This window comes from Grammomys surdaster, unplaced genomic scaffold (assembly GCF_004785775.1).
Source record: "Grammomys surdaster isolate TR1022 unplaced genomic scaffold, NIH_TR_1.0 137, whole genome shotgun sequence".
NCBI classification, from domain to species: Eukaryota; Metazoa; Chordata; class Mammalia; order Rodentia; family Muridae; genus Grammomys; species Grammomys surdaster.
The window spans coordinates 356861-384770 of NW_021604595.1; the positions used below are offsets into that span (position 1 = coordinate 356861).

At 45.6% G+C, this 27910-nt stretch overlaps 1 pseudogene; it reads left to right on the forward strand.

Annotated features, from left to right (window-relative positions):
* LOC114617509 overlaps positions 1 to 25997 on the forward strand; it is a 43549-nt pseudogene extending 17552 nt beyond the window's left edge.
* The last annotated feature ends 1913 nt before the right edge of the window (positions 25998 to 27910 follow it).

A 27910-nucleotide genomic window follows, 5' to 3' on the forward strand; every position in this document is an offset into this window, starting at 1 on the left:
TGTTCCTAATGGCTCCCGTGAGCTAGTCCTACAGGGGCTGAGTCACTTCATATTGCCTCAGCCTTTCTAGTGAGGAGGGATGGGGAGTTTTATAGTTCCATTTCTCTGCTTCCATGGTTCTCAGCCTGATGCCTTCCACCCCATGTCCAGGCTCAGGGGCCAGGCTGTGAGACGTTTTCAGGACTTAAAAGTCTTTCCTTAACCCAAGCAGCTCAGAGATAGAGCAGTCCCTACCAATGTGAACTGTCTCACTTTAGCATGCTGAATCTGGGAGGGGAGTGGTCTGGGAGTCACTAACAGTGAACATTCTACCTGTTTGAACCTGAGTGAGGCATAGTCTCACTGTCTAGCACGAAATGACCTGTTAGGTAACAGAGACATTAAGCTCACTATTTGGACTTTGAGAACCAAATTCAGGTTCTCTACAAAAACAGCGCCACACAAGAAAGGAACTTCAGGGAAGAAAACCAAACTCAAGAGGCTTCTCACATCCTCTTGAGCTAGTCATGAAGGGATAAGTCTGAGCTTCTTCAAGGAGGTTTTTCTGGAACATCTGCATAGGATGAGAGACAAGGGTGACATTTCTCTTCCGGTAAAATGCAGAGTCCAGAGGTATGCTTGCAACCTTCATCACCACTATGATGCTTCCCAAGAGGATACACTCCCAAGACCAGACATAAGATGGTAGAAAGGGTCTGGGCCCTGTCAGGAGCCGGTGTTACCATTGGCACTATCCACAGCATGCTCCTGACTTCTAAGCCCCAAGGCTATGAGGGAAGTGCCCATGAAACCCACATGTCAAGTTCCTCATTATAAGAGGACCATGATGCCCACCTCTCCTATCACTGCCACCAGGACCAGGCAGGCTGCTAGGTAGAGGCAACTTTAGCTAGAGCAACAGTAAGAAAGGAAGAACATTCCAGGCAAATGGATAGCCTGGCACAAAGTCCCATGTTCCCTAAGACCAAGGCTGCAGCCTCTGCAGAAAACAGCATCTTCATTTTCACTGGTGGTCAGAGACTAAAGAGAGGCACGTACAGAGCCGGTCTCCCTCCTTTGTGACTTCTGCCAGGTACAAACACCAAGTAGGGCCTCTTACTCCAGGGATGGGCTTGGCCTGGATGGACCTGCTCTTTTTCCTGGCAGCAGGCTCTGGGGTCAGATGGTAGAAAATGGCTCCCTAAACTGTGGGAAGCTATCCTTATCACATCATCGCCATTACAAGGTGGCGCCGTCATCCGGTTGGACATTGAGGTAAAACAAGTCTGTGCGCATGCGCTGGAAGGATTTCCCGCCTTGATTAATCCGACCGTTGGAACACGTCATGTGGCCTGAGGCAACAGGAGCCCATCAGAGACTGCCACGTCCCAGGCGGGCTTAGCTCTCTATATAAGGGAAGGGTTTTAGGCCCTTGGGGTCCCTCCTCGTTTGTGAAGCTTATGCTCTCCTCTCAAGATGCATTAAAGCTTATACTGCAGAAGGATCCTGAGTGTGCCACGTCTTTCCTGCTGGCGGGAGGTTGCGCGGGACAACTGGTGCCGAAACCCAGGAAGCTTTGACCTTGCCATCGGCAGCACCTTGGAGGACCCCTCGATAGAGGAGGATTCAGAACTGCAGGGGTGAGTTCGGAGAGGTATGTCTATTCCTGAAATATTCGGGTTGTGCTTGGCTGTCATTTTCATGGTGCTTGTTTTGCTTTTATTATCGCTCTGTCTTTAGTGGCAAAGTAGTCTGAAGTAAATAGCCAGTGACACTAGTCTTGTCTCTTTCTCCCTCCTATAGATAAAGGTGGGACAAAGTTTCTCCCTCCTGTAGATAAAGGTAGGACAAAGTTCCTCTTGACTCCCCGGCCATTAGTCGGACGTAGATAAGCCGCGGGCTGGGCCGCTGTTACTTTCACTTTTGAGACGGTACTAAGGTGGATGTAGATAAGCCGAGGCCGTCATGGGTTCATCACAGTCAGTAATCACTACTTTGGAGGCCGTACTCAAACAGCGGGATATTAAAATTGCTAACAGGACTTTGAGGAACTTCATAAAAGAGGTGGATCGCGTTGCCCCCTGGTTTGCCGTCTCTGGGTCTTTGGCTCTCCCCTCTTGGAATAAACTGGGAAAGGACTTAGAAAGGCACCGCGATGACAACGATTTGAGTAACGGCACAGTTGCGATCTGGAAACTTATTAAGAACTGCCTACAAGATGAAAACTGTAAGATAGCCATAAGGAAAGGACAGGCTACGCTAGAAGATGTTCAGGATAGCATGTCAGAAACCGAACGCAGTGAGTGGTTGGGCGCGCGCAAAAAATGGGGTACCCAAAAGAAAAGAGGAAGTAAAAACCCTCCTGAAAAGGGAGAGAACTCCACCTCTAGCCTTGAAGAGGATGATGACAAACAGAAAAAAGGTCTTTACCCATCCTTAGAGGGTCTGACTCTAGATAGCTCAGAAAGCTCTGATGATCTTTCTGATGCTGACACTCTAGATCCTACAGACGAGACGGAATTAGATGAAGAAGCGGCCAGATACAAGGCCGAGAGATATCACCCTGATGACAATAAAGGTAGTAGAGACAGAAGAATTATAAAAATGTCCCCACAGAAGGTGGGGCCATCTGCCCCTCAGCCTCCGCCATATGTTCCTTCTACAGGATACTCCTTACTTTCTGAAAAGGTTAGAAAGAAGCTTAGGGCAGCCTACCCAGTTTTTGAGGCTGAAAATGGAGGGAGGATTCACGCACCCGTAGACTTTGCTCAGTTAAAAGAACTGGCAGAGTCGGTCTGCAAATACGGACCCAGTGCCAATTTTACCCTTGTTCAACTGGATAGGCTTGCTAATAACCCTTACCCCAACTGACTGGCAAATGATAGCTCAAGCTGCCCTCCCCAGTATGGGCCAATATATGGAGTGGAAGGCACTATGGTATGAGGCTGCACAGACACAGGCTCGAGCTAATGCCAACGCCCTCACCCCCGAACAGAGGGAATGGACCTCGGACCTCTTAACAGGCCAAGGGGCTTTTGCTGCTGATCAAACCCACTATCATTGGGGGGCGTATGCTCAGATTGCAGCTACGGCTATTAGAGCATGGAAGGCACTCTCGAAGAAAGGGGAAGCCAACACTCAGCTTTCAAAAATAATCCAGGGCCCCCCAAGAGTCTTTTTCTGACTTTGTTGACCGAATGACAGAAGCAGCAGGTCACATTTTTGGCGATGTCGGCCCGGTAGGGCCTCTTATCCAGCAATTAATCTTTGAGCAAGCCACCCAAGAGTGCCGTGCAGCCATCACCCCAAGAAAAAATAAAGGATTACAAGATTGGCTGAGGGTTTGCCGCGAGCTTGGGGGCCCCCTCACTAATGCGGGGTTGGCAGCAGTTATTATTCAGTCACAAAAGAACCCAATGAAAAGAGACAACGTCAGAGTCTGCTATGGCTGTGGTAAGCCTGGTCATTTTAAAAAAGAATGCCCAATCATGCCTGAAAAACTGAATACTCCCAGTTTGTGTAACAGATGTGGAAAAGGCTACCATAAGGCTACTGCCTGCCGATCTGTGAGAGACCTAAAAGGGCAGCTTCTTCCGCCACTGGAAAGTCAATCCAATAGCCTGCCAAAAAACGAGACAGCGGGCCCTCAGTCCCAGGGCCCTCGAAGATATGGGATCCGTTGGACCAAAACCCAGGAAGTTCAGGAGAGAGAACAATCAGAGTCCCCCCAGGGCGACCGTGCCGATTGGACCTGTGCACCGCCTCCGATTTCCTATTAATCCTTCAGATGGGAGTCCAGCCAGTCCCAGTTGAACCTGTAATGTTAACCCCTGGGGCCCTGGGACTTATATTGGGCCGAGCATCACTTACACTAAAGGGCTTGATAGTCTTGCCAGGCATAGACACTCAACATTCTACTGAATTGCAAGTCTTGGCCTCTAGCCCAAAAGGAGTGTTCTCCATCAGCAAGGGTGATCGTATTGCCCAATTATTACTTATGCCAGGTATGGAAGATGAGACAGAAACAGACACAAGACAGATTGGCTCCTCAGGAAATGATTCTGCTTATCTGATGATATCATTAAATGAAAGACCCAAATTAATCCTAAAGGTACAGGGAAAAAGCTTCGAGGGAATTATGGATACCGGAGCGGACAAAAGTATTATATCCACACAATGGTGGCCCAAAACATGGCCTGTTACTGAGTCCTCCCATTCCCTACAGGGGCTAGGGTATCAATCCAGTCCTACCATCAGTTCTACTGCTTTGTATTGGGAGGCACCTGATGGTAGGAAAGGAAGATTTATTCCTTATGTGCTCCCTCTTCCTGTTAATCTTTGGGGAAGAGATGTTTTACAAGGTATGGGCTTCACCCTGTCCAATGAATATCCTATAGAGTCACCCCATATCACCTCGTATTCCTCACAGGCTAAAGCAATGATGACGAGAATGGGATACGAACAAGGAAGTGGTTTGGGCAAGTTTAGGCAAGGAAGGGTCAAACTTATTTCACCCTCCAACAAACAAGATAGAAAAGGTCTGGGTTTTTCCTAGGGGCCGTTGAGGGATTCCTGCCCATACCTTGGAAAACAGAGGATCCGGTGTGGGTTCCTCAATGGCCACTATCCTCTGAAAAATTAGAGGCCATCACAGAATTAATAAAAGAACAGATGACCCTTGGCCATATTGAAGTTTCTACTTCGCCTTGGAATACACCCATTTTTGCAATCAAGAAGAAATCTGGGAAATGGCGGTTGTTACACGACCTCCGGGCAATTAATGAACAGATGAATTTGCTGGGCCAAGTGCAGAGAGGGCTCCCCGTCCTTTCTGCTCTTCCAAAAGACTGGTCTCTTCTCATAGTGGACATTAAAGACTGCTTTTTTTCCATTCCACTGTGTGTTCAAGATAGACCTCGGTTTGCCTTTACACTGCCTGCTATTAATCATGCTGGCCCAGATAAACGGTTTCAATGGAAGGTTTTGCCTCAGGGCATGGCTAATAGCCCCACCATCTGCCAGACTTTTGTGCAAGCTGCTTTAGAGCCTTTACAACAACAATTTCCTGCCATTCTTATTCTTCATTATATGGATGATATTTTGATTGCTCATAAAGAGGTTCAGACTCTGAAGAGGGTTTATCCACAGTTATCATACCTGTTAGGGCGATGGGGTTTACAAATAGCTACAGAAAAGGTGCAACTGTTTAGTACGGGAGAATTTCTAGGAACATCTATCTTTCCCACTTGTATACGTCCTCAAAAGGTTGAGATCCGCAGAGATTGCCTCCGCACCCTTAATGATTTCCAAAAACTGCTGGGAGATATAAATTGGATCAGGCCATTTTTAAAGATCCCCACAGTAGAACTTAAGCCTCTGTTCGCCATTCTTGAAGGGGACCCACATATTTCTTCGCCCAGAAGTTTTACCCCTGCGGCCCGTCAGGCTTTGCAATTAGTCGAAGATGCATTACAGGATGCACAACTTCAGCATATTGATCCCTCTTTACCTTTTGCTCTATATATTTTAAAAACAGCGAGTCTACCGACGGCTGTTTTGTGACAACAGGGACCCCTATTATGGATTCACCCTAATATATCCCCAAACAAAAGAATTGATTGGTATCCAGGGGCGGTTGCACAACTTGCCTCTAGGGGTGTTAAGGCAGCCATTACTCATTTTGGAATTGAGCCAGCCACCCTTTTTGTGCCTTATACAGCTGCCCAAATACAAATTTTAGCCGCTTCTTCTGATGATTGGGCAATATTAGTGTCTACCTTTCTGGGGAAAATTGATAATCATTATCCTAAACATCCCATATTACAATTTGCATCAAGACAGTCCCTTGTATTTCCTAGAGTTACTTCTACAGGCCCCATCAAAGGAGGGCTTGTCGTCTATACTGACGGATCTGCCACTGGCATAGGGGCATACGTGGTGGATGACAAGGTGGTATCCAAACATTATGCTATGACATCTCCTCAAGTGGTTGAATGCATGGTCGTATTAGAGGTTCTTGAGATTTTTCCAGGTCCCCTTAACATTGTTTCTGACTCCGCTTATGTGGTGAATGCAGTGAATCTCCTCGAAGTAGCAGGGGTTATTAAATCTTCTAGCCCCGTACATGACATCTTTTTGAAAATTCAACAAGCTTTGTTACAAAGGAGAGCCCCAGTGTTTATTACACATATTGGGGCTCATTCTGGACTCCCCGGACCTATGAGCAGAGGCAACCAGCTGGCAGACAGGGCCACAAGGGTGATGGCTAGGGTCCTATTGTCCCCCTTAGATCTGGCAAAGAATTTTCATAATACTTTTCATGTAACGGCAGAGACTCTATGACGCCGTTTTTCTATCACCAGAAAAGAGGCAAGAGATATTGTTGTGCGATGCCAGAATTGCTGTGAATTCTTATCAACCCCTCATGTGGGAATTAACCCCAGGGGCATACAGCCGTTACAAATTTGGCAAATGGATGTGACTCACATACCTTCTTTTGGGAAGTCACAATATCTACATGTCTCCATTGATACCTGTTCTGGAGTTCTGTCAGCTACACCATTGACGGGGGAAAAAGCTTCCCACGTAATTCAACACTGTCTTGAGGCATGGAGTGCTTGGGGCCAACCTAAGATTCTAAAAACAGATAATGGACCAGCTTATGTGTCCAAAAAGTTTTCCCAGTTTTGCAGGCAGATGGGGGTTACTCATCTGACAGGTCTACCTTTTAATCCACAAGGACAAGGCATTGTCGAACGTGCACATCATACTTTGAAGACTTATCTATTAAAACAGAAAGGGGGAATGAAAGACATCCTTCCCCCAGTTCCCAGAGTAGCCATATCTATGGCGCTCTTTATTCTCAATTTTTTAAATTTAGATGATCAGGGTCGCACAGCGGCTGACCGCCACTTCACAGAACCTGATCGATCAAAGGATCTAGTGAAATGGAAAGATGTTCTGGCTAATAAATGGAAAGGACCGGATCCTATTTTAATAAGATCCAGGGGAGCTGTTTGTGTTTTCCCACAGAATGAAGAAAGCCCATTTTGGATCCCAGAGAAATTAACAAGGAAGGTCGGAGAACCGGACCAAGATGCTGCCAGCGACCAACAGCCCAGTGATGCTGTGGATCCTCCATCTCTGGGTTCCTAGTATTTTGGGGGTTCAGAGATGGGCCATAATGAATACATTCCCTATTCCTATGCCAGTGATGCATGATGCTCAGGTGTTTCCACGCTTTTTTGCGACCAATAAGACGCTGGGGCTTGCTTTTATCCCGTTTGATGACCAAAGTCATTCAGTGGAAACTAACAATAGTTATGTTTTGAAGGGGAGCCTATGTTTTACGATCATTCCCTCCCCTAATAAAACCAGTCAGTGTATCCAAATTTATAACCAGTCCGCAGCATGGTTGCAGAAGGCTACCTGGGGCAAAATACATGATATAACGGCCAATGCCACCGTTCTGTTTGGGTGGTGGCCTAGTAAAATAGCAGCTTATAATAAACCACCCCCTCAGCCTAAGTTGGCACCGTTTTGTAAGGGTACCTTGACAAGATTATTTTACCTTTTCACCCAATATTAATACATATTATAACAGCACCTTTCCGGGTCTTAATTTTACTCATATGGACCCTGAGAGATCTGGTGCTAATCCCTTTGATCAATGGCTTCTTTGTGGCATTAACGGAAGCTGCACAGATTTATCTTCCATGGTTATGATTAATGGAGGCAAGGCTGCCAAAGGACAGTTAAAATACGATAGGAAAGGACGGGCAGGGTCAAGAAGTGTTTCCTGGACGACCTCAGTCATTTCCTATTCTCCTTTTAGGGAGTTGGCCTTTAAACCCACACCAGTATGTGTTTGGCCCCCTTTTATCTGGCTTGTTAGTAATGATAGTACTATTTGGAAAGATACTCTACAATGTATTCCTAAAATTTGTTTTTATAGACTTTGTTGGAATGCTACTGCCTTTCCTTTTGCTTTGGTAATTTGGCTACCTAGATTTGTATCTGTGCCGGTTGAGGCACCTAATAGTTTAAGCACTTTTAGAGTGAAGAGAGATTTTGGTATCTCTGCCATTATAGTTGCCATCATTGCCACAACAGCTGTGGCTGGCGCAGTTACCGCCTCTGCTTTGGCCCTTTCCTCTTCAGTACAGACAGTAGACACTATTAATCATCTGTCTGCCTCGGTCACGTCAGCACTAGATGAACAGGTCTCTGCCAACTCACAAATCCTGGGAGGATTAATGCTAGTGAATCAGCGCATTGACCTCGTTCAGGAACAGATTGACATGTTGTGGCAATTAGCCCAATTGGGCTGTGAACAAAAAATGGCGGGACTTTGTGTTACCTCTATTCAATATGAAAATTATACTAGAGCAGCAAATTTTTCTAAAACTTTATCTCAGTTTTTATTACAGAATTGGACTGTAGAGTTTGAAGAGACGCTTCGGAAGTTACGCTTTGCGATTATAGAAGTGAATTCTACCAGACTTGATTTGTCCCTGACCGAAGGACTGTCTACCTGGATCTCTTCAATATTTTCTTATTTTAAAGAATGGTTGGGGGTGGGTCTTTTCGGAGCCTTGCTCTGCTGTGGGCTGGCGCTCGTGTTGTGGCTCCTTTGCAAGCTCAGGTCACAGTGACAACAGGATAAGGTGGTGATTGCCCAGGCACTTGTAGCACTGGACTAAGGGACTGGATAGCCATGATTAACAACCGCCCCAAAGACCTGTTAAGACAAGGCCATAATCTGTAATACCATCTCCTCCCCCTGCCAAATGGCCCTGGCACCTCTGGGAGTTTTTCTCCATTGCACAAGAGTTGGGCATTTTGGCTTCCCTAATTCTTTCTCTCTATCTGTCCCAGGAACCAAATCCAGACTCAAGAAGGGCTCGGGTTCCCATTGCACCTTGAGGACTGTAATATGGTTGTTCTCACACTCGTTAAGCTCGGGAGGGCTCGAGTTCCCATTGCACCCCGAAGTGAGTGTAGAGACACGGGCCTGCCTCACTTATTGAGGAGGAGAAAATCTAGACCTCTCTCCTTTTGATTGGTTTGTGTCTGCCCGGCCTGAACTCTTTCACTTTTCTATGGCCTCTTCTTAGGATCACTTTTAAATAAAAAGGGGGCAGATGTGGGAAGCTATCCTTATCACATCATTGCCATTAACAAGTCTGTGCGCATGCGCTGGAAGGTTTTCCCGCCTTGATTAATCTGACAGTTGGAACACGTCATGTGGCCTGAGGCAACAGGAGCCCATCAGAGACTGCCACGTCCCAGGCGAGCTTAGCTCTCTATATAAGGGAAGGGTTTTAGGCCCTTGGGGTCCCTCCTCGTTTGTGAAGCTTATGCTCTCCCTCTCAAGATGCATTAAAGCTTATACTGCAGAAGGATCCTGAGTGTGCCGCGTCTTTCCTGCTGGCGGGAGGTTGCGCAGGACACTAAACAACATGCCACCCTGGAGGCTCTGACCTCCCATGTCCCACCCCCTTACGCTTGTCCAGCTGAGACAGAGGGAAGAGACTTTCAATGCTGAACACATCACATAGAGACAGCAGAGCTGAGACAGAAGAGGAAGGCTGGTGAGTCTCTGGAGATGACAAGTGAACTCCTAAACCCAGCCTGGGGCCACAGAAGACATCGTGACTAGGGCCAAAGGCCTGGCTCAGACATGACACAGTTCCCTGACCAAACATATTCATTCCTCAAGAACAAGCTTCTCAGTCTCTAGTATGGAGAACAGTACTTCCTCCATCCTTAGCAGGAATTCCATGGGCTACAGTGGAACTGTATGGTTCTCAACATCCTGATACCCAGAGGCAGCTAGGAAAAGCAGTGGCTCCCACCAGCTTGGTGCGGAAGATATAAAGAACTGGTGAAGGTGCTAGATTCAAGGACCCTTTCCTCACCTAACTCTCTGCACTCCAGTAGAAAACCAAAGCCATGCATGAACAATGTTCAGGGTAGTTAGTGCCACATATACACCTTTGAGTGTGCCCTAACAAGGTGGGCTCCATCATGAAACTTGCTGCCCTGAGCTGGACATAATCCCTAGACACCTGGCCCTCTCTTCACTTAGGATGGCCACAAGATGAATACCAATCAGCCATCACAAAAAGTGTTTTCAGAGCTGTGCCGATATCCCTACAAGGCAGGTTAAGGAAGAAGGAGATGAGGCGTGAAGGTCTGATGGCCACAAGCTCACAGTCAGTCTTCTTCTGCAGCAAATGGTTCCAGGAACACCTTAAACATAGGGAGGCATGGCCAGGACCATAACGAAGCAACCCAATTTTCCTTGAGAGTAACTGCATCATAAAGACAATCAGAAAGACAGTCTCTTTCCCCTTCTACCTCCCCCCCTACACACACACTCCCTCTTTACTCCCCTCCACTATCTATTGATTATTTCCCCCCAACATATTTCCAAGAGGGCAACAAAATCTCCCACCTTCTCAGATCTGGCTTCATTACTCTGAAGTAGAAGCAGAGGTCTGCCCCAGTAAACACCCACACCCAAACCTGCTCCGACCACACAAGCAAGATGATGTGTGTCTCTACCTTGTTTCCCATGTGGGGCCAAAGGGGACCCACCACATGGTCAGGGTTGCAAAGTATGATGCCATGCAGTGGCTGGCCAGCCACATGAGAGCATTCATGTCATATAGCTGGGAACATGATTTGGTCCCTCCCCTCAGAATATCCCAATATGCCAAAAAGGCCTGGGTCCAGAGAGTCAGAGAGGAAAGCCTGCTGCCAAGCACAGCAGACCAAACCCCAAAGCAAGTCAGTGGCACCTTCCCCTCTGGGACAGAGCATGCTACATAAGCCACTTCACTTTTATTCACTTAGACTGGTGCTATGTCAAGACCAGGCTTCAGAAAGCCATCTTTTATCACAAGCTGATACTTAGTGGACTCAAAATTACCTCAAGTACACGATCTCCACAGGTCATCCCCCTGTATTCCTAGTCAGCTGGTGGGTCCCTGTGGTCTCTAGGAGGTACACCTACTAAGAAGGTCCCCGGGAGAGCACTGCCGACACCACACCAGCAGGTGTCCACTCAGCATTACTGGCTACCATCTACAGTTCTGTGGCTCTTTCTAAACCTGCCCCCTAAGGTGGATACTGATTACAAAGTAGTCCCACAGCTGCTGCCTGTGGAGACAGTGCTGAGCCCCAGTCCTGAAAAGGCCTACCCACCTCGGCACGGTGAACCAAAACAATCTCAAAATCAAAGTGCAGTCCAATGAGTGTTGAGGAATCATGTCTGTGGGATCCTGGGACAGGAAGGGACATCACCATAGGAGGCCTGAAGGAAGGAGGCTGTGAAGACAAAGACAGATATTGACAGAGCAACCCAATGCCAGAACAGACATGACAATGGGTCGCCCATGATGGATGTAGCTTCCCTTCTCTCCTGCTATGCCCTGCCTCAGCAACCTAGGACAGGAACAGATTTCCAAGCCAATAACATACACATGCACCTTGGTGTAGGCTGGGACCCTCCAATCAGGGCCTCTTCTCATGGTGGGCCATGGCCTGCACCTTCCAACTCCACTGTTCAGAAGAAGTTTGTTCCTGTTTTCCCACACTGTACCCCAGCCCATCACCCACCCCTTTCTCCTTACCTCTGTGACAGGGATTTCCTCAGGACAGGCTTTATTTCTGCCCCAGATCCCTTCGATTCCTCCCCTTTTCCTAGCTCCCTTCTCCCACTGGCCTCATGCAGATTATCTACTTGTGTCCCACAGGAACTGTGAGAGAGAAGACCGGAAGGGGTGCAGGGAATGGGCTGGTGAGAAGCCTGAGACCTGTGTACCAGGGGTAGGTGTTCTGCAGGAGCTGGGGAGGTAGGCCTTCATCAGGTAAATGTCACATGACACCACCTATCTGTGCAGCCAGCAGTGCTAGGCTGAGCAAGCAGGGAGCTGGCAGCAAAGACCCAATGGAGGAGGATGGCTCTGGGAGCCTGTGCCCTGGGTATATGGGCACACAGCACCCTGACCTGGCCTGGCACCCTTTAGTGGCTATCCATCTGGACCAGGTCTTGTCTACTTCCCCACTTCAAAGAAGACACATGAAAAGGCCTGTTAGTCATGTTGACGTAGGCAGGACTTAGCACGAAGCTACTCTGCTGTACCCTAGTCCTCCACTTGATTCCCCCCCTTCTGAACCTTTGCCCCCTTTGCAAAACTCTCCTTCCTCCCTTCCCATCCTCTGGTCACTACACTCTGCTATCTACACCTGGTGAGCCATTCCAGGGATCTGTATAAGAGGGAGATTGTAAGCTTGTTCCTTCTAAAAAGATAGACACTTTAAGTCTTGTACACCATAAATTAGTGTAATTTGTCATTTGCAAGGGACATCCAAAAAAGCATTAAAATAAAATGCAGACATGCACTTTGGTCTCCTAAACTACCGGACCCCATTCCCCTCTCCTTTCTTTGCAGGTCCTTACAAGTAGTTATAGCTCATCTTCGGGTGGGCAGGCAGCAGCAAAGTGTTCTAAATACTCAAGTAACTCACCTTCTCATTCCCTTCCAGCCCTAGCCATTTTGGAGCTGGAGGCTATAGGTTCAACCTGGAGCTGGTCACTGGGTGTGGATGGCCCTGTTGATGGTCCACAGGGCACAAGCTCTTGTTCTCTTCATTGATCCCTGTAGTTGTTGCATCCCAGGCTGACTCTGGTGGGGACTGCTCATCAGGTAGAGCATCACCCAAAGTCACATCAACTTCAATATCCTCCAAACATTCACATCTTTGTCTTCCTTGTCAGTGGTACCTAGACAGTGCATCTTTTCCAGGCAGTACTGGGTGTTAGGCATGCTGTCCCTTCTGTAGCCCTTTCTCATTCCTTCATCATCCTCCTACAGGTGACTCTTCTCAGGCAATAAAAAACTTGGACAGGCATGTTCACTTTCTTCTCCAAGGGCAGGAGTAAGGCAAGGGGGGCTGAAGCACTGGTATTTTAAACAAGGCTTCACAGTAGGGAGACAGCTATTCCCACAGCTCAATTGATGTTTCAATATATCCCATTTAGCTGTGACCATCATTTTGTAACCTTCGTTTCACACATAACATGAATTCCTACAGACTACATGTCCAATCATAGACATGGTCTTCATGATCATCAAAATGATTTCTTTAGAGACAACTGGTACATGTCCTTGGCTGTGGTCCTGCCATGTGTGTTCCAGTAGATGACCTGCTATCATATACCATGGGGGTGGGAGGACCTACGCAATCCTGCATTATTAACTTGGCTGGTTTGGGACAAGTGACAAGGAAGATGATACACTGTGGTGGTGATGAGCTGGTGCATGCCTGAGAGAGCTGTTTTTAAGTATGGAAAGTGACCTGTGAGCATGAGACAGAGAAGGACATCCAAGCTCTGTGTCAACTGTAAGGCCATAACACAGTTTTCCTGCCAAGGTATCTGAGGTCTGGTAGAGCAGGGGGCCACAGGTCTTTCCCATCATCTGTCCCTTTGTGAGTTTAGTTGCCATACCAAAGCCACAAATTTGAATTTCCTGTTGCATCCACTAGAAGGTTTTCTAATTTGATATTCTGGTAGATATGTGCCTCTGGTGGAGGGCGTGAACAGCTGACATAACCTGCGGGAAATCTATAATGCCTCCTCCTCTGTGTAGCCCAGCTCCCCCAGGGACCTCTCCAGTTCTTTTCTCCAGTACACACTCCATTATCATATAAGTGGTTAATGGTGCATCAACCATGTGAAAGAATTTGATGATCTTCCAATGATTTAATGAGTTCTACCTCAGAGGTGATGTCATACAAGTTTGTTGCTTTACTCCAGAACCAGGGCAGTTACTTGTTTACATGTGGGAACATGGCATTCAAGTTTCACCTCCTTGAATGCACCACAGCTCAGGGACATTCTGGAATCATTTCGAAGAATGTCCTTTCCATTCGGCTGGCCATGAGACTTGCTCCATCTCAACCACCTTATTATGGGGAACAGTAGCACCACACAATGCTAGGAAAAAATATAAAGTAGGTTAGAAGTTTATAGCTCATACAAGTTTATACATCATAAAATCTGAGACGCCAAACAACCTAATGATGCACCTCATGTCATAGGAAAACAAGAACAACTCAAATCCCAAAGCTGTAGATAAAAAGTACAGTAAAGAGCAGAGATGGGACACTCAAAGGAAAATACAGAAACAGGGAAAAAAGGTTTTAAAAGATCAAGAAAAATGAAATTGGCAAACCGTTATCCAAAATAAGCAAAATACATAAGGCACAATCAAATTAGAGTCAAAGGGTGATTTTTACAACAGGCACAACACAACCACATTGCAGAGGATCATTAATATTTTGAGATTTTTATATTTTACATTAATATTTTGAGATTTTAACTCCATTAAGTTAGAAAATATGAAATTGCTAGACTTATATATAAATACTGAAATAATATAAAATAAAAGCACTTCAACAGGTCAATAATATAATAAGTAACAATATTGAACTGGTAATAAAAAAAGCTTACAACAAAGAAGAACCCAGGAATCCTGGATTCACTGAAAAACTATCAGACCTTAGAGAGAAAAAGAACACCAGTAATCCTGAAATTATGCCATAGAAGAGACAAAGAAGAATACCTCCAAATCAATCACAAAGCACATATTACCCTACTCCCAAAACCAAATAAGGACAAGAAAGTATAGTTAATGTCCTTGATGAACATAGATGTGAGAGTGCTTGATACTTCATATCCAATTCAAGAACAGACTAAAACATTCCCTCAGCATCAAGATGGCTCCACACAGGAATACAAGAGAAAGTACATGTAGACAAACTGACTAGCCCATAGCTTACAAACAGGTTGTGTGGGAAAGGGGGTCCCTTGCTCAGCCACAATGAGGGGTAAACTATTGCTGTTTTGAGTAAAGTAGGTGGATATAGAAACAGTTTTACATGAAGCAGGCCAGTCCCACCAATGTGTAATATTTCTGTTCTGTCCCCTATGGGCCATGAGCAGGGAGAGAGCACCAGCCACACAGATGTGGGTGGGGAAGTGAACAAGAGCGGGAGACGTGATCACAGTGTAGTAAAGGCATATATGGAAATGTTATAATGAAATTCCTTGTGGATAATATATACTAAAAGATGCTTTAAAGTAAAAAGAAACCAAAGCAAAAAATAAATGGAGTTTCAAAAAGGAGAATGGTTAATAATTATTGAAGAAAGAGAAAATTTAGGAATAAATTAACACTAACACAAGAGCCAATAATATAAATATAAAAATAAATCACCCAAACTAAAATGAGAGAGCAAAACCAACAAGCTGGGAAACAGACTGTCTCTGAAGAGCCAGGAGATGGGCGAAGTCTAAGTCTATCAGAACTGACATTACCATTCAATGGCTCTGTGGCCAATCAACAGCATATGTGCAGTGTAAGGACAAGACCCAGCCAGGGTGGTGCCCATGTGGACTGGTGCTCAGCATTCCTCACAGTGCCTCCTTGTAAGGTCACTCCAAGAAATGGACCAGTCAGGGCTTGGTACAACTGGCAATGGTTTTCCTCATGTTCTGAGCCACAACCACTATAATAGTTACCTTCTTCATGGCTGTGAACAAATCTCTGTCAAGAGACAACCTAAGGGAGGAAGGTTTTACTTGGACTCTGGCTTTTAAGAGACACAGAAGTCGCCTCTGGGCTGGAGCAGACACAGAGTCGGTCTGCTCCCGTCCTGTTGAGAAACTGAATCCTGAGTCATCCAGGAGCCACTGCACTCAGAGCAGCTGGTAAGATCTCCATCTCACTCCCTAAACCCCAGAGATAGATCGGGGAGCCAGGGACATCCAGGGCACAGCAGCTACCCAAACCCCGCCCCTCCGGAATTCCACTTCCCTTCTGCCCCTGCCTGGTCCTCTGGGCTGGAGCAGACACAGAGTCGGTCTGCTCCTGTCCTGTTGAGAAACTGAATCCTGAGTCATCCAGGAGCCACTGCACTCAGAGCAACTGGTAAGATCTCCATCTCACTCCCTAAACCCCAGAGATAGATCGGGGAGCCAGGGACATCCAGGGCACAGCAGCTACCCAAACCCCGCCCCTCCGGAATTCCACTTCCCTTCTGCCCCTGCCTGGTCCTCTGGGCTGGAGCAGACACAGAGTTGGTCTGCTCCTGTCCTGTGGAGAAACTGAATCCTGAGTCATCCAGGAGCCACTGCACTCAGAGCAGCTGACACAGAGTCGGTCTGCTCCTGTCCTGTTGAGAAACTGAATCCTGAGTCATCCAGGAGCCACTGCACTCAGAGCAGCTGGAGCCACTGCACTCAGAGCAGCTGAAACTGAATCCTGAGTCATCGAGGACCCACTGCACTCAGAGCAGAAGGATTTCCAGATCCAAGAGGTGGCCTGAGTCCCAGGAGTTATTCCACACAGGAGATTAGGAGCATAAGACCACAGAGACCTCTGGACTCTGAGGAGCTCTGCAATAAGCAAGATAACTGGAAATACAGACTCCAGTTTTACACAGTGAGGGCAGGTACCACTAGAGTTAACCAGATGGCGAAAGGCAAGCGCAAGAACATAAGCAACGGAAACCAAAGTTTCTTGGCATCATCAGTGCCCAATTCTCCCAATATAGCAAGCCCTGAACACCCCATCACACCTGAAAAGCAGGATTCAGAATTAAAATCACTTCTCATGATGATGATAGAGGATTATAAGAAGGAATTAAGTAACTCCCTTAAAGAAATACAGGAGAGTACAAGTAAACAGATAGAAGCCCTTAAAGAGGAATCACAGAAATCCCTTAAAGAAATGCAAGAAAACACAAAGAAGGAATTAAACAAAAACATTCAGGATCTGAAACTGGAAATAGAAACAATAAAGAAAGTTCAAAGGGAGACAACCATGGAGATAGAAAACCTAAGAAAGAGATCAGGAGTCACAGACGCAAGCATCACCAACCGAATACAAGAGATAGAAGAGAGAATCTCAAATGCAGAAGATACGGTGGAAAATATTGACACAGTTGTCAAAGAAAATGCAAAAGGGCTGGAGAGATGGCTCAGTGGTTAAGAGCACTGACTGCTCTTCCAGAGGTCCTGAGTTCAAATCCCAGCAACCACATGGTGGCTCACAACCATCTGTAATGAGATCTGATGCCCTCTTCTGGTGTGTCTGAAGACAGCTACAGTGTATTCATATATTAATAAATAAATAAATTTAAAAAAAAATGCAAAATGCAAAAAACTCCTAACTCAAAACATCCAGGAAATCCAGGACACAATGAGAAGACCAAACCTAAGGATAATAGGTATAGATGAGAATGAAGATTCCCAACTTAAAGGGCCAGTAAATATCTTCAACAAAATTATTGAGGAAAACTTCCCTAACCTAAAGAACAAGATGCCCATAAACATACAAGAAGCCTACAGAACACCAAATAGACTAGACCAGAAAAGAAATACCTCCCGTCACATAATAATCAAAACATCAGATGCACAAAACAAAGAAAAAATACTAAAAGCAGTAAGGGAAAAAGGTCAAGTAACATATAAAGGCAGACCTATAAGAATTACACCAGACTTCTCACCAGAGACTATAAAAGCCAGAAGAGCCTGGACTGACATCATACAGACACTAAGAGAACACAATTGCCAGCCCAGATTACTATACCCAGCAAAACTCTCAATCACTATAGATGGTGAAACCAAGATATTCCATGACAAAACCAAATTTGCACAATATCTTCCCACAAACCCAGCACTTCAAAGGATAATTGATGGAAAATGCCAACACAAGGAGGGAAACTACAACCTAGGAAAAGCAAGTAAGTAATCTTCCAACAACCCCCAAAAAAGATACAAACATAACTTTACCTCTAATAATAAAAATAACAGGAAGCAACAATCATTTTTCCTTAATATCTCTTAACATCAATGGTCTCAATTCCCCAATAAAAAGACGCAGACTATCAGACTGGATACACAAACAAGACCCAGAATATTGCTGCATACAAGAAACGCACCTCAGTGACAAAGACAGACACTACCTCAGAATAAAAGGGTGGAAAACAATTTTTCAAGCCAATGGTCCCAAGAAACAAGCTGGAGTAGCCATTCTAATATCAAATAAAATCGACTTTCATCCAAAATTAATCAAAAAAGATAAGGAAGGACACTTCATACTCATCAAAGGAAAAATCTACCAAGGTGAACTCTCAATTCTGAACATCTATGCTCCAAATGCAAGGGCACCTACATACATAAAAGAAACTTTACTAAAGCTCAAAACACACATTACACCTCACACAATAATAGTGGGGGATTTCAACACCCCACTGTCAGCAATGGACAGATCATGGAAACAGAAACTAAACAGAGACACTTTGAAATTAACAGAAGTTATCAACCAAATGGACTTAACAGACATCTATAGAATATTTCATCCTAAAACAAAAGAATATACCTTTTTCTCAGCACCTCATGTTACCTCCTCCAAAATAGACCATATAATTGGTCACAAAACAGGCCTCTACAGATACAAAAAGATTGAAATAATCCCTTGCATCTTATCAGATCACCACGGACTAAGACTGGTCTTTAATAATGACAAAACCAATGGAAAACCCACGTGCACAGGGAAACTGAACAACGCTCTACTCAATGATGACTTGGTCAAGGAAGAAATAAAGAAAGAAATTAAAGACTTTTTAGAATTCAATGAAAATGAGGACACATCATACCAAAACTTGTGGGACTCCATGAAGGCAGTGCTAAGAGGAAAACTCATAGCTTTAAGTGCCTACAAAAAGAAACTGGAGAGAGCACATACTAACAACTTGACTGCACAATTAAAAGCTCTAGAAAAAAAAAGAAGCAAATACACCCAGGAGGAGTAGAAGGCAGGAAATAATCAAACTCAGGGCTGAAATCAACCAAATAGAAACAGAAAGAACAATACAAAAATATCAACAAAACCAGGACCTGGTTCTTTGAGAAAATCAACAAGATAGATAAACCCTTAGCCAGATTAACCAGAGGGCACAGAGACAGTATCCAAATTAATAAAATCAGAACTGAAAAGGGAGACATAACAACAGAAACTGAAGAAATTCAAAAAATCATCAGACCCTACTACAAAGGCCTATACTCAACAAAACTGAAAAACCTGGATGAAATGGACAATTTCCTAGACAGATACCAGGTACCGAAGTTAAACCAGGAGCAGATAAACCATCTAAATAGTCCCATAACCCCTAAGGAAATAGCAGCAGTTATTAAAAGTCTCCCCACTAAAAAAAGCCCAGGACCAGATGGTTTTAGTGCTGAATTCTATCAGACCTTCAAGGAAGACCTAATACCAATTCTCTTCAAACTATTCCACAAAATAGAAACAGAAGGAACACTACCCAGTTCATTCTATGAAGCTACAATTACACTCATACCCAAACCCCACAAAGACCCGACAAAGAAAGAGAACTTCAGACCAATCTCCCTTATGAACATCGATGCAAAAATACTCAATAAAATTCTAGCAAACCGAATCCAAGAACACATCAAAACAATCATCCATCATGATCAAGTAGGTTTTATCCCAGAAATGCAGGGATGGTTCAATATTTGGAAATCCATCAATGAAATCCACTATATAAACAAACTCAAAGAAAAAAAACACATGATCATCTCACTAGATGCTGAGAAAGCATTTGACAAAATTCAACATCCCTTCATGATAAAAGTCTTGGAAAGATCAGGAATTTAAGGCCCCTACCTAAACATAGTAAAAGCAATTTACAGCAAACCAGTAGCCAACATCAAACTAAATGGAGAGAAACTTGAAGCAATCCCACTAAGATCAGGGACTAGACAAGGCTGCCCACTCCCCCCCTACCTATTCAATATAGTACTGGAAGTCCTAGCCAGAGCAATTAGACAACAAAAAGAAGTCAAAGGGATACAAATAGGAAAGGAAGAAGTCAAAATCTCACTATTTGCAGATGATATGATAGTATACTTAAGTGACCCCCAAACTTCCACCAGAGAACTCCTAAACCTGATAAACAACTTCAGCAAAGTGGCTGGTTATAAAATCAACTCAAACAAATCAGTAGCCTTCCTCTACATGAAAGATAAACAGACTGAAAAAGAAATTAGGGAAATGATACCCTTCACAATAGTTGCAAATAATATAAAATATCTTGGTGTGAATCTAACCAAGCAAGTGAAAGACCTGTATGACAAGAACTTCAAGTCCCTGAAGAAAGAAATCGAAGATCTCAGAAGATGGAAAGATCTCTATTTTGGAGAAGGTACCATGAGGTACTGAGAAAAAGGTATATTCTTTTGTTTTAGGATGAAATGTTCTATAGATGTCTGTTAAGTCCATTTGGTTCATAACTTCTGTTAATTTCAAAGTGTCTCGGTTTAGTTTCTGTTTCCATGATCTGTCCATTGCTGAGAGTGGGGTATTGAAATCCCCCACTATTTTTGTGTGAGGTGTAATGTGTGTTTTGAGCTTTAGTAAAGTTTCTTTTATGTATGTAGGTGCTCTTGTATTTGGAGCATAGATGTTCAGAATTTTAAAATCCCAACTCAATTCTTCACAGAATTAGAAAAGGAAATTCTCAAATTCATTTGGAATAACAAAGAAACCAGGATAGCGAAAACTATTCTCAACAATAAAAGAACTTCTGGAGGAATGACCATCCCTGACCTCAAACTGTACTACAGAGCAATAGTGATTAAAAACTACATGGTATTGGTACAGAGACAGGATGGAAGATCAATGGAATAGAACTGAAGACCCAGAAATTAACCACATACCTATGGTCACTTGATCTTTGACAAAGGAGCTAAAACTGTCCAGTGGAAAAAAGACAGCATTTTCAACAAATGGTGCTGGCTCAACTGGAGGACAACATGTAGAAGAATGAAAATTGATCCATTCTCATCTCCTTGTACAAAGCTCAAGTCTAAGTGGATAAAGGACCTCCACATAAAACCAGATACACTGAGACTAATAGAAGAGAAGGTGGGGAAGAGCCTCGAGTACTTGGGCACAGGGGAAAAGTTCCTGAACAGAACACCAATGGCATATGCTCTAAGATCAAGAATTGACAAATGGGACTTCATAAAATTGCAAAGTTTCTGTAAGGACACTGTCAATAGGACAAAACGACAACCAACAAATTGGGAAAAGATCTTTACCAATCCTACATCGGATAGAGGGCTAATATCCAACATATACAAAGAACTCAAGAAATTAGACTCCAGACAACCAAATAACCCTACTAAAAAATGGGGTATAGAGCTTAACAAAGAATTTTCAATGGAGGAAACTCGAATGGCCGAGAAGCACCTAAAGAAATGTTCAGTATCCTTAGTCGTCAGGGAAATGCAAATCAAAACAACCCTGAGATTCCATCTCACACCAGTCAGAATGGCTAAGATTAAAAACTCAGGTGATAGTAGATGCTGGCGAGGGTGTGGAGAAAGAGGAACACTCCTCCATTGTTGGTGGGACTGCAAGATGGTGCAACCACTTTGCAAATCAGTCTGGCGGTTCCTCAGAAAATTGGACGTAGCATTACCTGAAGATCCAGCTATACCACTCCTGGGCATATACCCAGAAGATGCTTGAACATATAACAGGGACATATGCTCAACTATGTTCATAGCAGCCTTATTTATAATAACCAGGAGCTGGAAAGAACCCAGATGTCCTTCAGCTGAGGAATGGATCCAAAAAATGTGGTATATTTATACAACAGAGTATTACTCAGCTATTAAAAACAATGAATTCGAGAGTTTCCTAGGTAAATGGATGGAACTAGAAATTATCATCCTGAATGAGGTAAGCCAATCACAAATGAACACACATGGTATTCACTCACTGATTATCGGATATTAGCCCAGAACCTTGAAATGCCCAAGATGCAACTCACAGTCCACATGAAGCTCATGAAGAAGGAAGACCAAGTGGGGGTGATTTGGTCCTTCTTAGAAGGAGCAACAAAATACTCAAGGGAGCAAATATGGAAACAAAGTGAGGGACAGAAACTGAAGGAGGGGCCGTCTGAAGACCATTCCACCTGAGTATCCATCCCATGTGCAGTCACCAAAGGTAGATGCTGATGTGGAAGTCAGGAAGTGAATGCTGATAAGAGCCTGATATAGATGTCTCCTCAGAGGTCTGCAAGAGTCTGACATATTCAGAGGCAGATGCTCACAACTAGCCATTGAACTGATTATGGGGTTCCCAATGGAGGAGTGAGAGTGAAGGCCATTGGAGCTGAAAGGGTTTGTGGCCCCATGAGGAGAGCAATAATACCAACCAACCACAGCTCCCAGGGTCTAAACCACCAGCCTCGGAGCACTTAGGGAGGGATCCAGGGCTTCCACTGAATATGTAAGAGTGGAGGGCCCTGCTGGGCATAGGTGGAAGAAGAGATCCTTGACCTCATGAAGGCTGGACGCCCCAGGGGGTGGGAATTTGAGGGTGGGGAGGTGGGAGTGGGGCGGTAGGTAGGGGTTACATCCGCAGAGAAGGAGGAGGAAGGGTGAGGGGATAGGGGGTTCCTGGGTGGGTGGGGGATGGAGTAAGGGGACAACATATGAAATGTAAATAAAACATCCAAAAAAATAAATAATAAAATAAAATAAAAAGAAAATCATCGAAGCAGAGATAGTGTACATGAAACAAACCAGTGACACAAACAGAAACATGTTCTATCTGCTATGTGTCAGGAGTGGAGGGGATAAACTGCTGTAAAGGGGAAGTACCAGCTGCACAGAATGAGCAGGCAACTGAAGTAGAGCCGGGAAATATGACTGAAGTGCGGCGTAACCAGGTATGGAAACTCGGGATGAATTCCCATTGTGTACAGTTAAGAGAAACCAACAATCATTTCAAAATAAGAAAGAAAATTTTAAAATGACAGAGAATTCAGTTTTTAAAAAGGAAACTGGGTAACAAGAAGAAAAAGAAAATGCCAGAACAAATCATAACTCAAATTAATATTATAAAGTTAATAAAAATCAAACACCAAAACCCCAAAGCCAAAACTAAAGCACTGGGAAACAAACACACACTGTTGAAATCCAGCAGGTTGGAAAAGTCCTGGTCTGTCAGAACCAGCCACGTCCAACTCTCACCAGCAGCCAACCAGCCAACCAACAGCTTCTGTGCAATTTAACACAAAACCACACTGAAGAATGTTCACTGTGACCTCTTGCCTAAGAGTCAAGACTACTGTATGCTGTCTGTGGGGGAAGACTCAGTCTTTTCACAAGCAGAGGGTAACTTTCAGGCCTCCAAACTGGGGTTGACCCAGGGGGAGGCCCATGACCCCACCCACATCAGCCTAATGACTCAGACATTGACCATGAGGACTGACCGTGTTTTCCTATCTACTTACAGAACCTCAGTTTATCTTACTGTCCCCTGCCCTCCCATGAGTCAATTTCTGGGCAAATGCTACATATGAGCTATGGCAGGGTGACTTCTTATCACTTCAGGAAGACTGCATCATGGGTAGAGCTCAGGTCATCCCAGTTCAGAGGTGCTACTGGTTGCATGAATGGGAACCTTGGGGCCCTACCTACAAGAATGATGGAACCTGCCTTAGGGCTTAGCTTTTGATCAAATGCAGAGGGACCCAGAGGACTAGGGAAATTTTGTGACAGGTCAGGGAGGTACAGCCTTTGAAACCCTTCAAACCTGTTGGGATCTAATTCTGCTGCACTCACCCAGCACCCTCTATGGCCTGAAAGACCCCAAGCCACAGTTTCTACTCTCTCAGAAGGCACAAGCTCCTGTCTGTATGATGCAGAAGGAAAAAATCCAATGAGCACGAGGAGGGGCAGCCCTGAGGAAGAAAGGGATGCAACCATCTGGGAGAGGGCAGAGGTGTTTCAAGGGCTTCCCCAGAAGGGCTGATTGGTATGTGGAGTGGGTGAAGGCTCTCCAGGTAGGAGCTGTGAAAACAAAGACATGAACACTAGATGTTTCCCCAGTCCTCCTCAGAAACAAGACTTCCCTCCACACAATCACATGTGCACTTAGTGAGTCCTTCATGACCTCGTACCACCAAGTGGAGAAGCAGCTTGGCAAGAGGCAAGGATGGTGTCTGTCAGCTTTGCAGCTCTGTGACCAAGTCCCTGAGAGATTCTCCTCGAAGGGAGGGTTGGTTTGAGCTCAAAGTTTCAATGGTGTCAGTCCATGGTCACTTATGCTGTTGCTTTAAGCCTATGACAGTGCTCCTCAAGAAAGCATGAGGTGCAGGGACCTGCTTACCTTTCAGGCATGAGACACGGCAAAACGAGCTAAGATCCATACATCAGTAGGTACTTGAAGAAGCAGGGCTTTACACCCGGCTTCTATGTACCGAGGACAAGAGCCTCCTCTTGGGGTTAGGGCACCAGCACTCCTGGAGTTAGGTGGAGAAGAGCTGAAACACAGGGAACCGGGAAGAAGCAGTGGCGGGAGAGATCTGCTAGTCCTAGGTTCTAGGCTCAGGCCAACAGAATTGATCTGTGGTCGGAAGACTCCCGGGTGTGCGGCACTAGAGCATTTGTTAAAAAGTAGATGAAGGGCCTGATGCCGGCTGAAAGCTGAGCCTTAAACTAGAAGAGCTAAGAGCTCTGCTTCTAGTTTAGCACTCAGCCCCTTACCAACTACCCCAAAGTTAGCAGGGGACTGATTCCCGGCCCATCTACTCCCAACCTCATCCCTCCATGAACCTGCTCCCTGTTGTTTGAAGCCCAGGCCACATCTGTCCCACAGTCCACAGATTTAATAATTAGTGCCTGATGTCACCTATTAAACTGATCTAGGACTCACTAGTCCAATTTAAAAAAAAAAATGTCCTGGGTTGTTCTTCCTGTAACATGTTAAGCACAGAGTCCTGCATAGTTAGGAGGACTCGGAGACTCACAGTACAGACTACCCCATGTTGGGGGCCCTCAATAAAAGGGAAAGATCCCAGTAGCCCAAGTGAAGCAGGCAGCATTTGTGGGGTTCAATAGAAAACCTTTAAAATCTGGAGCTGCAGAGCTTACCTGCACCTCCTGGCAGTATGACCTCCCTGTCTTCTGTGCTCTGCTGCTCACACAGAGACTTCCATCCCAACAGGCTCTCCTGACAGCTCAAGAAGGTGCCGTCTGCAGCTGACGAAGTGCACTTGACCGAGCACTTGCCTAGCACACAGGAGACTGAGTTTCACCTCCAGCACAGCACACACAAGGATGTCAGAACAAATACCCATAATCCAGCAGTTCAGGGGTGGAGGCAGGAAGATCAGACGTTCCTGATCAGCCTCAACTATGCAGTGAGCTTGAAGGAAGCCTGAGATTCATGCGAGCTGGTCCTAAAACAGGCATAGGTTTTGTGTGTGTGTGTGTGTGTGTGTGTGTGTGTGTGTGTGTGTGTGTGTGTGTGTACGTGTACTTGTACACTCTCACACACACATACACACACACACACACACAATCTTCCTAGTGTCCACTCTTACAGAGGTCCCTCTCAGCAGAACCTGCAGCTCCACTCCTGAGGCACCACAATGACTACTTTTACACCTACCTCTAGTACTGGGCCATGAAACTCCAGTTTCTGGAATGTAGTAGGGAAAGGCTTCTCTTTACCTCTGCCCATGTACCTGCTGCCTGAGCCTAGTACCTAGGAGCCTTACTCTGATGTGTCCTGATAGTGAGCACCAGACCCCACTCTGCAAGAGACATACTGTGAGGGGGGCAGGGGAATGAGGTGGACACACCTGAGTACTTAGGACCAGACTACATCACAGCTTGGAGTTGAGAAGCATGCCAGACAGAGAGACCTGTGTGTTTTCATCTATTTTTGTTCCAGAAAGTTTCTCTTAAGGCAGTAAGGTGATGAGCCCTCTCTGGGGTAATCTCTGGGCTCCTTGCTGCACTTTTACTCTCTGCAGGCATCTGCACCTTTTTCCAAGGCATTATGCTGTGGTTCCAGACCACTCTGGCCAATCTGCCAGTCACCTCAGCCTCATGACCAGATAGACTAGATAACCCTAACCACAGACACTATCTTCTCGTGGTTCTGGAGGCTGGAGACACAGACAGGGCCTGGCGGAGTCAGTAACAACAATAGTACCCATGGCTGCCATAGCTGTATCACCACATAAGACTTAGAGAGAACTTAGGGACACCTTCAAATTTCACAGAGAGACACACCACCCCATCAGGGCTGGCCACATTCATGACCTAAGCCTGATAATGACCTTCATTTTGTGGATTAGGAACTTAAAACAGAAGAATGAACAACAAAATCACCCAGTCTTCCACTCACCGACATAGAGGACACATGGGATGGTCAGAGAGACAGATAGCACCCCTAGTATTAATGTTCAGTGCAGAATGTGAGGTCCTGGAAGCTGAGAGCCCACGCTGGCGTAAGGACAAGGGTCATGTGATAAGCTGGGTCAGCAGGAGCTGGAAGGTGGGCTTGTGGATGGAATGTTCCTAATGAATTACAGCCCAGTGGCTGGCTGGATGTCCATCAGGAATGTGAAGGTAGGTCTGTGAAGGGGCCTGCAGGGATGGCAGCAGCCAAGCAACTCTGACCAAATGATGTTCCGTGGGGTGGCAGATAAGCAAGTCAGGGAGCCTGGTGAAGAGGTTGTGGAGGTGTAGGAGAGGGGACTGCTCTTCTGGAGATGGCTCCAGTGGGCTACTTACCCAAACACTGCCAGGAGGGAGCTCCAATAGCTAAGGTCCCCCTCCTGGAGAGAACCTTGCTGCCCAGGAGGTTGTTCTCATCGCCTAGAATGCTGGGAGTCCTCTGCCCTATGGTCCCAGAAGCTCTGGTCTCAGGTCTCACTAGCCATGAGTCCACCTCTGCATTCATGTTCCTGGTGACAGTGGGAGAAGTGACCCTCAACACCATGCTGCCTCCTCCAGCGCTGGGAGTCGTGCAACGGAACAGCCTGCCACCTGCCAGCCTTGTGCCAAGCCTCTGACTGGGAGTTGGTGTCTTGAAAGTAAAGCATGGCTGTTCCACAAACCCCACTTGATGGTATTCGTAGTGTTGATGAAAATGGAAAGATCATGCGGAGAGGAAGGATGTCTCTTAGATGCTCTGAGGACATGTCTCTGCTCTTTCTGCCTGTGCACCATGTGATGCCCTCATGCACACAAGCCAGTGAACAGCTCTCAGAGGGAAGCAACCACACCACTCAGCTTCCCGTCTGCTCTCTCCTGACATCTCCTGGGCCCTCGTCTTCCAGGTCATCCCAGCTCTCCCAGTTTCAGCTTCAGCATCTTTAGATCTGGTCCAAGATCTCTGATGTACTCCACCAGTCATATCCCTGACCAGCTTGTCAGGCAGATCTCCTATGGAGTCCTGGGCAGCGTCAGGATGGGCCTGAAGGAGAGATTACTTGAAGACTCTTTCTGGGACCTCAACTGAACTGGATTCCAGAAGATCCCAAGGGATTTCAGATGTCCTCAGAACTGTGATTCTGTCTTGAGATCAGCAACTGCTTTGGAACTGAACCAGCCCAACCCAGCACCGTGCTTCACATGCCTGCCATTAGCAGTTCTCCAGAGCTGGAAGCTGGTCATGGCCTCCATCTCACCTCAGCTAGCTTTCATAGCTAGGCTTCACAGAGTTTGAGAGCACAAAGGGGATGGGGAGAATCCAAGGTTGAGGATGATAAGAGCCTTCCAGTGCCTGCTCCTGTACCCCACTGAGACAGGAATCTCCAATGTCCTGTTGTTGAAGATGTTGTTGAAGAGCCAGGTAGGGCTTTCCATATACCTATAGGTGTCCATGCAGAGGCCAAATCAGTCACAACTTTCTGTTGTCCCATATACAGGCCTCTTCCTTCAGGATGGGGCATTTGCTATGCAAGCTAACTAGCTCTGTACAGCCTAGGGTCTCTGCTCCCCTTAGTCTTAGATGAT